General features: G+C 36.3%; 1 protein-coding gene across 1 annotated transcript in view; it reads left to right on the forward strand.

Moving 5' to 3' along the window:
* The first annotated feature begins 614 nt into the window (after positions 1-614).
* SNF4Agamma (SNF4/AMP-activated protein kinase gamma subunit) overlaps positions 615-14,330 on the forward strand; it is a 591,124-nt gene continuing 577,408 nt past the window's right edge. The window contains exon 1 of the mRNA XM_067758890.1: positions 615-1,452. The gene's annotated coding sequence lies outside the window, so the exon portion shown is untranslated. The remainder of the gene's footprint in view (positions 1,453-14,330) is intronic.

The following is a 14,330-nucleotide window of genomic DNA, read 5'->3' on the forward strand; positions in this document are numbered from 1 at the left end:
CTTAAAGTGTTAGGATATACTAACAATAATAAGCCACTAGCTAATAGTCCAAAAGAGGGTTAAATACACACATACAACCAAAGCTAATATAGGTGTGCTGAAACAGAAACAAATTTCAAACTAAAGCCGGCCTACGGTGCGTATACGTGACCGCTAAACACGTGCTTTTTCTCATGTCACGCATACGCAGTGTAGTACGAATTAATAAACTTTTTAATCTTGCTACTTAAAAATAATTTTTATTTAATGCTTTTACTTACACTAAATGATGAACGTCAGTGCGAAAATGCAAAAATTCATGAAAATTCAAAGTGTAAATGAACTCAAAAGTTTATTTTTATACATTTTGAGCAAAGAAGTAGAGAATAGAAACTTGTGAGAAAGAGAGCGATACACGAAAACCCATGAAAATGAGAGAAAGGTAGAGAAGGTAGAAGAAATTGTGGGTAAACAAAGCAAGTTGTTATAAAATGAGTGAGAGCAGAAAAGGAGAGGAGCGCATGGAGACGAACGTTAGCCAGCAGAGTACAATACAGAGAGCATAGCAAAGTTAATGCCCAGAAATTTTCACATGCTTTTCAAATGCCTTAAACGAAGAGTTGAATGTATGTATTATTTTTGAACGGTACTGCAAGGCAGCTGTTCAAAGTCAGCTAAGTCAGCAAGCATTATTTATTTGTCGTGAGCGTGAAAAGCGAAGAAAAAGAAAGTAAAATAAGAAAGTTTTCAAAACAAAAATTTATTTAGACCGTGAATTGACGAAATTGTTAAAAATTTTCCGTGCAGCGTGACTAATTTTACAAAAGACTCATTACGGTATTTTCCTTGATGTGATGGAATTTTTATTCAATGAAAAATTTTATGATTACGTGTGTAAAATATATTTGTGCGCATGTTTTTTGCTGGCCGTTGTCGAGAAGCAAAACGTCAAAGTTGACTTGAAAGTTGAATAAGAAAGGCGAATAAATTTTTGCCAAAATCGGAAAAAAATTGCAATCACCAAAAAAAAAAACAGATTGCATAAATTATTTGCAAAGCTTAAGTAGCAGGTGTGTGTGTGTTTTTTTTTTCAATTTAAATACGTCCATGTATGTGTGCCAATGTAAAATGCTTTTGAAGGGTGATTGAAGCGCTGTTGCTAATGCAATTCGTTGCAGTTATTTAGCTCCGGTATTGCACTGTACCAGCAAAAGTAACGGTAAAGGCAACAGTAACGGTGGTCACAAGTTTGTGTGGCGCATGCTAGAGAGTCCAGCAATAAAAATCGTACAAATACATATCTATATATGTATATATATATAAGAAACACAACAATAACTACAACAAAGAGCTGGATAAAACGCCGCATAAAAACAACACAACACAACATGCATAGCACAGCAAAAAGCAATGAAAAACTTAACAAAAAATCAATAGTAGCAGTAACAGAGCCAACTGACGGCCCTGGAATTGGTAAAAGCAAAAATTATATTCGAGTTTATGTTTTTGTAGTTCTTCTACTTTGACAGGCCTTTTTGAGCCGCCCAACGTAAGAGAACTCGCGAAAGTTCTTTAGTGATTTATGTGGTGTTATTTAATTAAAACTGTGTGAAACTTGAATAAGTGAAAGTTGATTAATAAACAGTTCCAAACAAATAAGTGAATCTACTATGCTAAATCTGGGCTACTATAATTTGTGAGTTGAAAATTTACTCTACGAATTCATTTGAAGCTAAATGTGAAGCACACCTGAATTTTTGCGCATGGTGAAAATTGCAAATTTAAAATTTCTTAAAATAATTGCAAAAATAGCAAAATCAAGTAAGAAAGGCTAACTTCGGGTGTAATCGAACATTACATACTCAGCTGCCAAATTGCAGCTTGCAAAATTTTAAATTACCTTCTTTTCAAAGTGGGCGGTGCCACGCCCATTGTCCAAAATTTTACTAATTTTCTATTCTCCGTCATAAGGTCAACCCACTTAACAAGTTTCATCGCTTCGTCTGTCTTTGGTAAAGAGTTATGGCACTTTTTCGAAATTTTCAATATCGAAAAAGTGGGCGTGGCTATTCTCCGATTTTATTTTAAAAAGGGATGATACCCCAAAATTTATTCAAGTTATCGTATTTACGGACAGACGGACATGGCTAAATGAATTTCTTTTTTCGCACAGACAATTTTGATATATAGAAGTCTATATCTATCTAGATTAGTTTATGCCGTTACGGGGGAATGCGAACAAAATTAATATACTCTGTGAGCTCTGCTCAGCAAAAATATTTTTGAGTAGTAAAAATATAAAAGTGGAGCACACATTACTTGAATTGGAAAGTTGCTAGGAAAGGAAATATTATTAGTCAATCAACTGCGCTGACTGACGAACACTGAGCTGATTCAAACAACCATAAAGAGAAAAAAATGGCAATGGATCGGCCATTATTAAGAAAAAGCGCACCATGTATAGCAAAAAGGGCACTTGACTGGAACCCACAAGGAACTCGGCGGAGGGGACGACCCCAAACGACATGGATTAGAAATGTTCACGCCGAATGTCGGTCGGAAGGGTCGTGGAGAAAGGTCAAGAGACTAGCTCATAACAGAACTCGGTGGAGAGAACTCATTTTTGCCCTATGCTCCTAAAGGAGCGATATCTGTTTTTGTAATTTACTTAACAGAAATGTCAAAGATAGGTATCAAGGAAATAAAAAAATGATTGCGTTCCACCTTTATATTTTTACCTCTCATAAATATTTTTACAATTTCTATGTCAATATTTAAAAATCAAAGTTAAGTAAGAATATGTGTTTATATAAGGATACATTTTTCGCTGATTTTTGTCCATTTATATATAGGAAGTGCTTACATTTTTTTATTTTATTTCCATTTTCTCCTTTTCTTACATTTTCTCGGTGTCTTAACCTGTCTGTTACGTTTTCGGCTTGTAGCTCAATGAGAACTTGTATAAAAATCAATCCCAAAATTCCCTCCATTCCGTTTGATTTTTCTAAATACCTCAGTCCGTGCGCCCCCTAGCGAAACTTTTTGTATTGTGTCATCGGCTGTAATCGACCTCTGAATTGAGCTCTAAATTTTTAGCATCTAGCTCAGCGAGAAGTTACTTAAAACCCGGTTTCAAATTTCCCAATTATTATATAATTATTTCGATCCGTGCGCCACCTAACGGAATTTTTTCTCCTTTTGTTCCTTTGTCACGGTGCCTTAACTTGTCTGTGAGGTTTCATGTTTGTAGCTCAATGAGAAGTTACTTTAAAATCGATCTAAAAACACCAAATTTTCAAATACTTATCTAAATATTTTGATCCGTGCGCCACCTAACGGAATTTTTTCTCCATTTCTTAAATTTTCTCGGCGTCTTATCTTACCTGTGAAGTTTTGCTGGTTTGAAAATTTTCAAATTCTTTTCTAATTATTTCGATCCGTGCGACACCTAACGGATTTTTTTCCTTTTGCTGCATTGTCACGATGTTCTAACCTATGTGTAAAGTTTCACGTTTGTAACTCAATGAGAATTTACTTCGAAATCGATTGCAAGATTTGTATGAAAAGTGGACACAAACACATTCAACCGACCTAATATAAAGGAAGTAAAAAGAGTTCGAACTAGCCGATTTATCGTATAAATAATGTGGTTAGTAATTATTTTTTGTTGATCAAAAATATTCATAAGATTCTGTTTCCCACCCAAGAGGCATGCACTTGTTCGGTACCGCGAAGGCTTAGTCATATTCCATAGAGCCTGAGTTTATCCGAGCGGCTTAGTTGTTTGCACCTACGTATTTTTGCTATAGCGAAATGTGTCAAGAGGTCGGTAACTAACAACTGACTATCCTCTAAACCAGTATGTTATACAAACCATGCCTTTTTGATGATTTGCAGCCAGGAGGTATATTCGGCTGTATTTTAACTGAGTCTTTTCCGTACAATATCGCTGGGCACAGCAAGGGAAGCTCCAATGGTGGACGGTTCTACTTTCCCATATTTAATAATAGACTGTTGAGCCAGATCATGTCGAAAAGATAAATGCTCAGAAATCTGTAGTGAATATAAGGAAAGGGATAGAGATAGAATAATTTGAAAAGATAGGGAGAGAGAGAGCGCAAATAGTGTTGCAAGACAATGAAGATGACTCCGAAAAGAGAAGAAGAGTGGTGAAAGGTACAAAGTAAAAAGGAGCCCCCTAGAGGGCAGCATTGAGAATTGAACAGCGCTCGACAGCCGTGGTAAATCTAACCAATCGGAAGAGTGAGAGCTTAGAAGAGATCTGCCGCGTTGAACCTTCGATACTGCAACCAATGTAAGGAGCTTCTGAGATAATTAAAGGTCTGAAGGCAATAAGCCTAATTTTGAGAGGTGGAGAGGATTCAGTCCCAGAGTTACGATGCAGGATTTTCGCACCGACATAATATAATGTCCAAAGCGGGATAGAACTATCCGTGACTGCAACTGCAAAAGCTGTAAGACAAACGGGGAAAAGATAGGATGCCAACACTCGGGAACAGGAGGAATAAAATGTATAATAAGTTAAAAATAATGACGGAAATTCGATTTTCGCGGAGATGCCAAAAAGACGGTACTGGTCAAAACTGCGAGTACATCCGAGAAGATGAATGACCTGGCGAAGCATGAAATTAAGGAGTGGGGCCTAGAAAGTTTATTTTGGTCATATTAAATCTTTCCCGAGCTGGTCGAACTAGTACTTTAATGGTGCTTGTTAAGGGCAGGTACCGGATCTATATCCAAAAATACCATCAACATCGATAACACTACACAAAGACTTCGGTGTATTTCTTTAAAGATCGTTGCAATCCCTTCTGAAAGGAAGGTTGTTAGTGTCAAGATCAGGACGCTGCAGGATGAAACAAATAATAGGCTAAACATTCCCATACAAGAGTGGAATGTACTTCGCATATCTTAACCTACGGAGGAGATTCGGCGCAACATAATTATAGGCGTAATTATCTGCAAACAAACTCCCAAAAATAGCAATCATAACGCACAAGAACAGACGAACCTGAATATAAGGTAGCAAGAAGAAGATATATGCATAGCGACGCATGTGTTGGCGTGGACAAATCCTCCTGATTATATAGGAAAGAATCGTTAAGTGTTGCGCTGATTCAAAAAAGTCATGCACCTCATGAGGAAGAAACATTTATGAGAGGGAGGAGATTTGGTGTTTACTACACGAAATCGGAAAGCGAGGTGAGAGTTGCAGTCTTGTGAGTGATGGTACCTTATTTCAGCATTGAAGACCTAGCAGCATCAGCAACGAGCGGAAAAAGAGCAGGCTATTTTCCTGGCATCCTGCTACAGGTCTCACAATGTGGAGGCCCAACCAAAAGAGCTCATGAGGCTGTTGGGAAACAGACAGGACCAAATTCCAAAAATGAGCAGAAATAAAACTTGGTCAGAGTAAAGAGATTGGTAATCTAAAGGAGTTTGAGGAACATAACAATAGGAACAATAACACTATTACGAACGACTCATGAGGAAAGCAAGGCTGATATGGTAGAGTAAAGTGCTAAGTCTTTCTAGATGACTGGTAAGGGATGGTAGATAATACCGATGTATGCGATGCGGTAATAGGAATCTGCTGAGAGTCTAAGACGATGAAATAAACATGGCGAAGAAAGTATCGTGGCAAAATGTGTGAGCGATAATGGGAACGCTGCTGTGAAATAGCGAGGCTGCTGGAACGACCTATTAAATGAAAGAGAACGCAGAGTGATTATACAGTAGTGAAGAGTCTCTGGAAGTTATTTTCGTCACAAATTTTAATTTAGAAGATCATGTTGAAAAGCTGGAATACAACAAGCAGTACATGGCTTTGTGACCAGCACATCTTGTTGACATCCGCAAGCAAGTCGATAGATACGGCACAGCATAGAGAGGTCCCTAGTATGAAAAAAGTTTTAAATTCAGCATGTTTTCTGCATATTATCGGTAAATGTATTGAAATCATGGATAGTATGTTAAACCGGAATATGCCATGATTGCCACAGCGGGTTAGGGGGCTTAGAGTATACTCGCGAGAGGTATGTCTGAGGCGACTAAAATACCAAATTGATTCAAGGTATTGTGTAGCGCAACCCTTTCAAGGGGTCTGCCAGCGCAATTTATAGCTTCTCCAACCCAATTGTCAACCTCACCTACCCGTTGCAAATCCTGTTCCTTTAGCAGTCGAGGCTCTGGGCCCCCTATTTCTTGATGGATCTATGAGGTGGGAGGGCGGGATTGCCTATTAGGTTTCATGTGGTCATACTAAATCATTCCCGAGATGGTCGGTACTAGACCTTAATCGCGCTAGTTACCGGAGCGTACCGGATCCGCATCCGGCAAAGGACCAACAACATCGATAACACTCCCCAAAATCTTAAAAAATGTTTTTTTTTGTTTTTCAGTTAAATAAATAAAAAAACAAATGTTGTCTTTGGCTTTAACAGTAAAGTACGTGTATTTAGAATATGATATGAAAAAGGTTACATTAAATACTCAAGCGCATGCGTCGGCTTTTCTTTGCCATTTCATCAACGGTAACAATTTGATCACGGTGGATGCTTAGTGATACACAGCCATTCAATCGATTTTCACTCATCGTATTTCTCAAATAGTCCTTAATCAGCCTAAGAGTAGAAAAAGATCTCTCGTTCGTTGCGTTGTTACTTGAAGCGTACACAAGATTTTTAACAACATGTGAACATTAGGAAAAGCCACAGAATCGCATTCCTGTAATATTAATCATAGATAAATTGATAAAAAAAAACCGAAGTACCTCCTTCAGGAATAAGTAGAATTCATGCTTTTTGAGCCTATGCATGAGATCTAACGTATACGTATATAAAATTCAAAAGAAAGAAACTGATCGAATAGAAAAAAGTTTTATTTAAACAAGTAAGGAAGGTTAAGTTCGGGTGTAACCGAACATTACATACTCAGTTGAGAGCTAGGGTGACAACATAAGGGAAAATAACCATGTAGGAAAATGAACCGAGGGAAACCGTGGAATGTGTTTGTATGACATGTGTATCAAATGAAAGACATTAAAGAGTATTTTATGAGGGAGTGGGCCATAGTTCTATAGGTGGACGCCATTTAGGGATATCGCCATAAAGGTGGACCAGGGGTGACTCTAGAATGTGTTTGTACGATATGGGTATCAAATTAAAGGTATTAATGAGGGTTTTAAAAGGGAGTGGTGGTTGTTGTATAGGTGGTCGCCTTTTCGAGATATCGCCATAAAGGTGGACCAGGGGTGACCCTAGAATTTGTTTGTTTAATATGGATATCAAAAGAAAGGTGCTAATGAGTATTTTAAAAGGGAGTAATCCTTAGTTCCATAGGTGGACGCCGTTTCGAGATATCGCCATAAAGGTGGACCAGGGGTGACCCTAGAATTTGTTTGTACAATATGGGTATCAAACGAAAGGTGTTAATGAGTATTTTAAAAGGGAGTGGGCCTTAATTCTATAGGTGGACGCCGTTTCGAAATATCGCCATAAAGATGTACCAGGGGTGACTCTAGAATGTGTTTGTATGATATGGGTATCAAATTAAAGGTATTAATTAGGGTTTTAAAAGGGAGTGGTGGTTGTTGTATAGGTGGTCGCATTTTCGAGATATCACCATAATGGTGGACCAGGGGTGACCCTAGAATTTGTTTGTACAATATGGGTACCAAAAGAAAGGTGTTAATGAGTATTTTAAAAGAGAGTAATCCTTAGTTCCATAGGTGGACGCCGTTCGAGATATCGCCATAAAGGTGGAGCAGGGGTGACCCTAGAATTTGTTTGTACAATATGGATATCAAAAGAAAGGTGCTAATGAGTATTTTAAAAGGGAGTAATCCTTAGTTCCATAGGTGGACGCCGTTTCGAGATATCGCCATAAAGGTGGACCAGGGGTGACCCTAGAATTTGTTTGTACAATATGGGTATCAAACGAAAGGTGTTAATGAGTATTTTAAAAGGGAGTGGGCCTTAATTCTATAGGTGGACGCCGTTTCGAAATATCGCCATAAAGGTGTACCAGGGGTGACTCTAGAATGTGTTTGTATGATATGGGTATCAAATTAAAGGTATTAATTAGGGTTTTAAAAGGGAGTGGTGGTTGTTGTATAGGTGGTCGCATTTTCGAGATATCACCATAATGGTGGACCAGGGGTGACCCTAGAATTTGTTTGTACAATATGGGTACCAAAAGAAAGGTGTTAATGAGTATTTTAAAAGAGAGTAATCCTTAGTTCCATAGGTGGACGCCGTTCGAGATATCGCCATAAAGGTGGAGCAGGGGTGACCCTAGAATTTGTTTGTACAATATGGGTATCAAAAGAAAGGTGTTAATGAGTATTTTTAAAGGGAAGGGGCCTTAGTTCTATAGGTGTTCGCCTTTTCGAGATATAGCCATAAAGGTGGACCAGGGGTGACTCTAGACTTTGTTTGTACGATATGGGTATCAAATGAAAGATGTTAATGAGTATTTTAAAAGGGAGTAAACCTTAGTTCCATAGGTGGACGCCGTTTCGAGATATCGCCATAAACGTGGAGCAGGGGTGACCCTAGAATTTGTTTGTACAATATGGGTATCAAAAGAAAGGTGTTAATGAGTAGTTTAAAAGGGGGTAATCCTTAGTTCCATAGGTGGACGCCGTTTCGAGATATCGCCATAAAGGTGGACCAGGGGTGACCCTAGAATTTGTTTGTACAATATGGGTATCAAAAGAAAGGTGTTAATGAGTATTTTAAAAGGGAGTAATCCTTAGTTCCATAGGTGGACGCCGTTTCGAGATATCGCCATAAAGGTGGAGCAGGGGTGACCCTAGAATATGTTTGTACAATATTGGTATCAAATGAAAGGTGATAATGAGTATTTTAAAAGGGCGTGGGGCTTAGTTCTATAGGTGGACGCCTTTTCGAGATATCGCCATAAAGGTGGACCAGGGGTGACTCTAGAATATGTTTTTACGATATGGGTATCAAATGAAAGGTGTTAATGAGTATTTTAAAAGGGCGTGGGGCTTAGTTCTATAAGTGGACGCCTTTTCGAGATATCGCCATAAAGGTGGACCAAGGGTGACTCTAGAATGTGTTTGTACGATATTGGTATCAAATTAAAGGTATTAATGAGAGTTTTAAAAGGGAGTGGTGGTAGTTGTATATGTGAAGGCGTTTTCCAGATATCGACCAAAATGTGGACCAGGGTGACCCAGAATATCATCTGTTGGATACCGCTAATTTATTTATATATGTAATACCTGCCACGATTTTAAGGGTTTTTTATTTCGCCCTGCAGAACTTTTTCATTTTCTTCTACTTAATATGGTAGGTGTCACAACCATTTTATAAAGTTTTTTCTAAAGTTATATTTCGCGTCAATAAACCAGTCCCATTACCTCACCATGTTTCATCCCTTTTTTCGTATTTGGTATAGAATTATGGCATTTTTTTAATTTTTCGTAATTTTCGATATCGAAAAAGTGGGCGTGGTCATTGTCGGATTTCGTTCATTTTTCATACCAAGATAAAGTGAGTTCAAGTAAGTACGTGAACTAAGTTCATTAAAGATATGTCGATTTTTGCTCAAGTTATCGTGTTAACGGCCATGCGGAAGGACAGACGAACGACTGTGTATAAAAACTGGGCGTGGCATCAACCGATTTCGCCCGTTTTCACAGAAAACAGTTAGCATCATAAAATCTATGCCCCTACCAAATTTCAAAAGGATTGGTTAATTTTTGTTCGACTTATGGCGTTAAAAGTATCCTAGACAAATTAAATGAAAAAGGGCGGAGCCACGCCCATTTTGAAATTTTCTTTTATTTTTTTATTTTGTTGCACCATATCATTACTGGAGTTGAATGTTGACATAATTTACTTATATACTGTAAAGATATTAAATTTTTTGTTAAAATTTTACTTAAAAAAATTTTTTTTTTAAAAGTGGGCGTGGTCCTTTTCCGATTTTGCTAATTTTTATTAGGCGTACATATAGTAATAGGGGTAACGTCCCTGCCAAATTTCATCATGATATCTTCAACGACTGACAAATTACAGCTTGCAAAACTGCTAAATTACCTTCTTTTAAAAGTGGGCGGTGCCACGCCCATTGTCCAAAATTTTACTAGTTTTATATTCTACGTCATAAATTCAACTCATCTACCAAGTTTCGTCGCTTTATCTGTCTTTGGTAATGAATTATCGCACTTTTTCGGTTTTTCGAAAATTTCGATATCGAAAAAGTGGGCGTGGTTATAGTCCGATATCGTTCGTTTTAAATAGCGATCTGAGATGAGTGCTCAGGAACCTACATACCAAATTTCATCAAGATACCTCAAAGTTTACTCAAGTTATCGTGTTAACGGACGGACGGACGGACGGACGGACATGGCTCAATCAAATTTTTTTTCGATCCTGATTATTTTGATATATGGAAGTCTATATCTATCTCGATTCCTTTATATATGTACAACCAACCGTTATCCAATCAAACTTAATATACTCTGTGAGCTCTGCTCAACTGAGTATAAAAAGTCATATCTACACAAACAAACACTAATGTGTTTTTTACATTTTAAAATGTTGAATGGTAATTCCAAATTCTGAATTGCTGAGTCTAGAAATGGGATAAAAATGTGTATACGGTAGTGATCCTCCGCGTTTGTTTGAGCACTTTTTCTAGGCAAAATAATAGGGATTTCATTAGAAGAGCATACTGCTTCAACTGTCTGGTACATATTCTTTTATATGTAGCTTGTTGCCGTGACGTAAGGGCAGAAGAATCATGCAAATATTCAGACGCATGGAGTTTTCATATTTGCCTTTTCATTCCGATGAATGTAATCGCTGTTGAGGCAAACGAGCAAACGCCTGAATTGATTATATTCACGCATGCAATAAGTTGGTTGATTTTAAATCAATGTCGATTATGTTCATTTAAGCAAGTTGGATCATTGAACACTATCATGTTGCCGATTGTAATCGAACGTTGTTGTGTTCGATTTTTGCTGTTTTCTGATATGAATATAGAGGGTCGTTAGGCAAATTTACAAGGAAACTTCTTTATGAAATTATAGTAAAAGTTAACATGTATATTATATATATATTTTATGAAGCAGAATATGATTAAAATATATAAGTGTTCACTTCGTGCATACATATGCTTGCACATTAAAAATATAATATAACCAACAAAGTAAATACGTGCAGAATTATAAAGAAATTTATTAACATAGACATAAAAACATCAAACCCCCAAACCCACACCCCGTCGCTACGCCCCTGCCGTGATATAATCCCAAGTGGCATTACCCCAAATTAAACAATTTGGATTATGTCACTTCCTGATTTTTTATACTCAGCTGAGCAGAGCTCACAGAGTATATTAATTTTGTTCGCATAACGGTACCCCGTGACGGCATAAACTAATCGAGATAGATATAGACTTCTATATATCAAAATAATCTGGGCGAAGAAAGAAATTCATTTAGCTATGTCCGTCGGTTCGTCCATTTGTTCATAAACACGATAACTTGAGTAAATTTTGAGGTATCTTAATGAAATTTGGTATGTAAGTTCCTGGCCGTCATCTCAGAACGCTATTTAAAATGAACGAAGTCGGACTATAACCACACCCACTTTTTCGATAAATAATAATAAATAATCAATTTTTGAAAAAGGTTTAGCATTTTGAAAAAACGGTGTTTTTGAGTTGGAAAACGGTGTTTTTTTCAACATGCTATAACTTTTTCAAAAATTGACCGTTTGGGATCATTTTTCTTTTTTTAAATATGTTTTTAAATGTACTTTTCGGAAAAATACAAAAAAAAATTTTAAAGTTTTTTTTTTCAATTAAATAAAAAAAAAAGTCTCGGCCCACTCCGGGATTAGTGGGGATGATTGCAGAATTGATTGACGTTTTTTATGAGAAAAAAAAAGGGCGAAATTCGAAAAATCTCGAAACACTGAAAAATTACAAAAAAAACTTTAAAAATGTTTTTTTAATTTTTTCCGAAAAGTACATTTAAATATAAATTAAAAAAAAAAAAAAGATCCCAAACGGTAAATTTTTGAAAAAGTTATAGCATTTTGAAAACAAAAACGGTGTTTTTTTTTTTAAATTCATAACTTTTTTTGAGTTGGACGAAACATTTGAAAAACTTCTGAAAAACGTCTTTCGTAAGCTAGAAAAAGAAGAAAAACTTTTAGCCAATTCTAAAGGGGTCGGGTTCAAAATTGGTCGAAATGGAATGGAATACCCCATATATAAAACAAAACAAAAAAAAAATAAAAAAAAAATAATAAAAAAAAAATAAAAAAAAGAAACCCCAAATGTTTAAACTTTGTGCTGAAAGGCTAAAAAAAATCGTTTGTGAAAATTCCGCCAAATATTAATTTTTTCATAACGTTTTGCTTTACATATGAAGTGTTTTGATCTGATATCTCAATCGGTAGGTCACACGACTTTGATTCGGCAACCGTCGACTCAGAACCTTACGACCGGGCGTACCATTTTTATACCTAGCTGTACTTGTACACAGGGTATTATAACTTTGATTGGATAACGGTTGGTTGTACAGATATAAAGGAATCGAGATAGATATAGGCTTCCATATATCAAAATCATCAGTATCGAAAAAAATTTGATTGAGCCATGTCCATCCGTCTGTCCGTTAACACGATAACTTTAGTAAATATTGAGATATCTTCACCAAATTTGGTACAGGAGCTTGTCTGGGCCCAGAATAGATTTGTATTGAAAATGAGCGAAATCGGATGATAACCACGCCCACTCTTTATATATATAACATTTTGGAAAACACAAAAAACCTGATTATTTAGTAAATAATACACATAGAATGTTGAAATTTGACGTGTGGACTGACATTTCCCAAGTGGATTTATAAAATTAAATAGGAAAAACATCAACTTTTAAAAAATGACTAAGCAATTTTCTATGTTTCGGGAGCCATAACTCGAAGAAAAATTAGTTCAGAATAGAACCATATGTACATATATATGTATTATTGCGCAGCCTTGTAACACTATTAAGCACACAAAACAAACAACAACAGCATTTCAAGTGTACAGCTGGGTATGTAATGTTCGGTTTCACCCGAATTTAGACCTCCTTACCTGTTTTTTTTTTAACTGTGCAAACTTCTCTGGTATAAATATGAAACCAAGTTCTGCACACTCTTCATTACGAAAACCGGCATGGTCTAAATCGTATACATTTGGTTTGGTCATATAAATATGTGGTACAAAAAAGTTTTAGATGGTTCCCTCTATAAATTCAGAAAACAAAAATTCAGAAACACATTTTTTCAGAAAACATTAGCAGAACCCTTTTTTCAGAAAGCCAAAATTAAGAAGTCAAAACTCAAATTTCAGAAGTCAAAATTCGGAAGTCAAATTTCAGAAGTAACATTTTGCGCAAAATTTAATGTTTTTTTGTTGTGTGATTACTTTCTGAATTTTTTTTCAGCCTGGAACACAGCAACGTCGAAAGAAGGCGTTATATTCAATCGAATTATGTAATATGTATAATATCACCAAATTGGGTGAAGTCTGTACAAATAATTCCATCGAAAGGTGGCACAACGTCATTCGAAGTGCGTTTTGGACACACCCTAACATATTTAATTGCATAAATAAAATAATAAACGAAGAGGCAATAATAGAAACAAAACTACAGCAATTTTCAGCTGGAGGCGAACCATATCGGAAGCAAGAAAAATATAAAGACTTCGTTTTTTTAATACTGTAAATTCAAAAGATCGCGGGTTCGAATCGAGCTCAAGGCCGAAAAATAACTATTTTATTCATTATTAATGTTATGATAAATTTTTTCTTAATTGAAACAACAAAAATTGTTAATACATCCCAGAGCACGGGGAAAAAGGGTCAAAAAAATATAACGCTATTACATTATTTCCATGAAACAAGTCCAATTTTCACATCCATTATGCAACAGATGTCGCAGTGTTGTGATATCAATTGGCAAGACCCAGAATTGAAGTAGGAATAATGAAGACAAACAAACAACCGCTGTGATAGCTGAATGGTTATAGCAATGGCGCCTAAACGTTGCCAATGAAGGAATTTAGCAGTTCCCTAATGGATCTATACAACGAGCTTTGGCAGTTGTCTACATTTTTTTCTTTCTTCTACTCTAATTTAAAATTTTTTCAATTAAGAAAAAATGTATCGTAACAATCTATATATATAAAAGAAAGTCGTGTTAGTTACACTACGCATAACTCAAGAACGGATAAACCGATTTGGCTGAAAATTGGTGGAGAGATAGCTTAGAACCAGGGAACGGTCATAGGATAC

The sequence above is a fragment of the Eurosta solidaginis genome, chromosome 1 (genome assembly GCF_040869045.1).
Source record: "Eurosta solidaginis isolate ZX-2024a chromosome 1, ASM4086904v1, whole genome shotgun sequence".
Classification (NCBI taxonomy): Eukaryota; Metazoa; Arthropoda; class Insecta; order Diptera; family Tephritidae; genus Eurosta; species Eurosta solidaginis.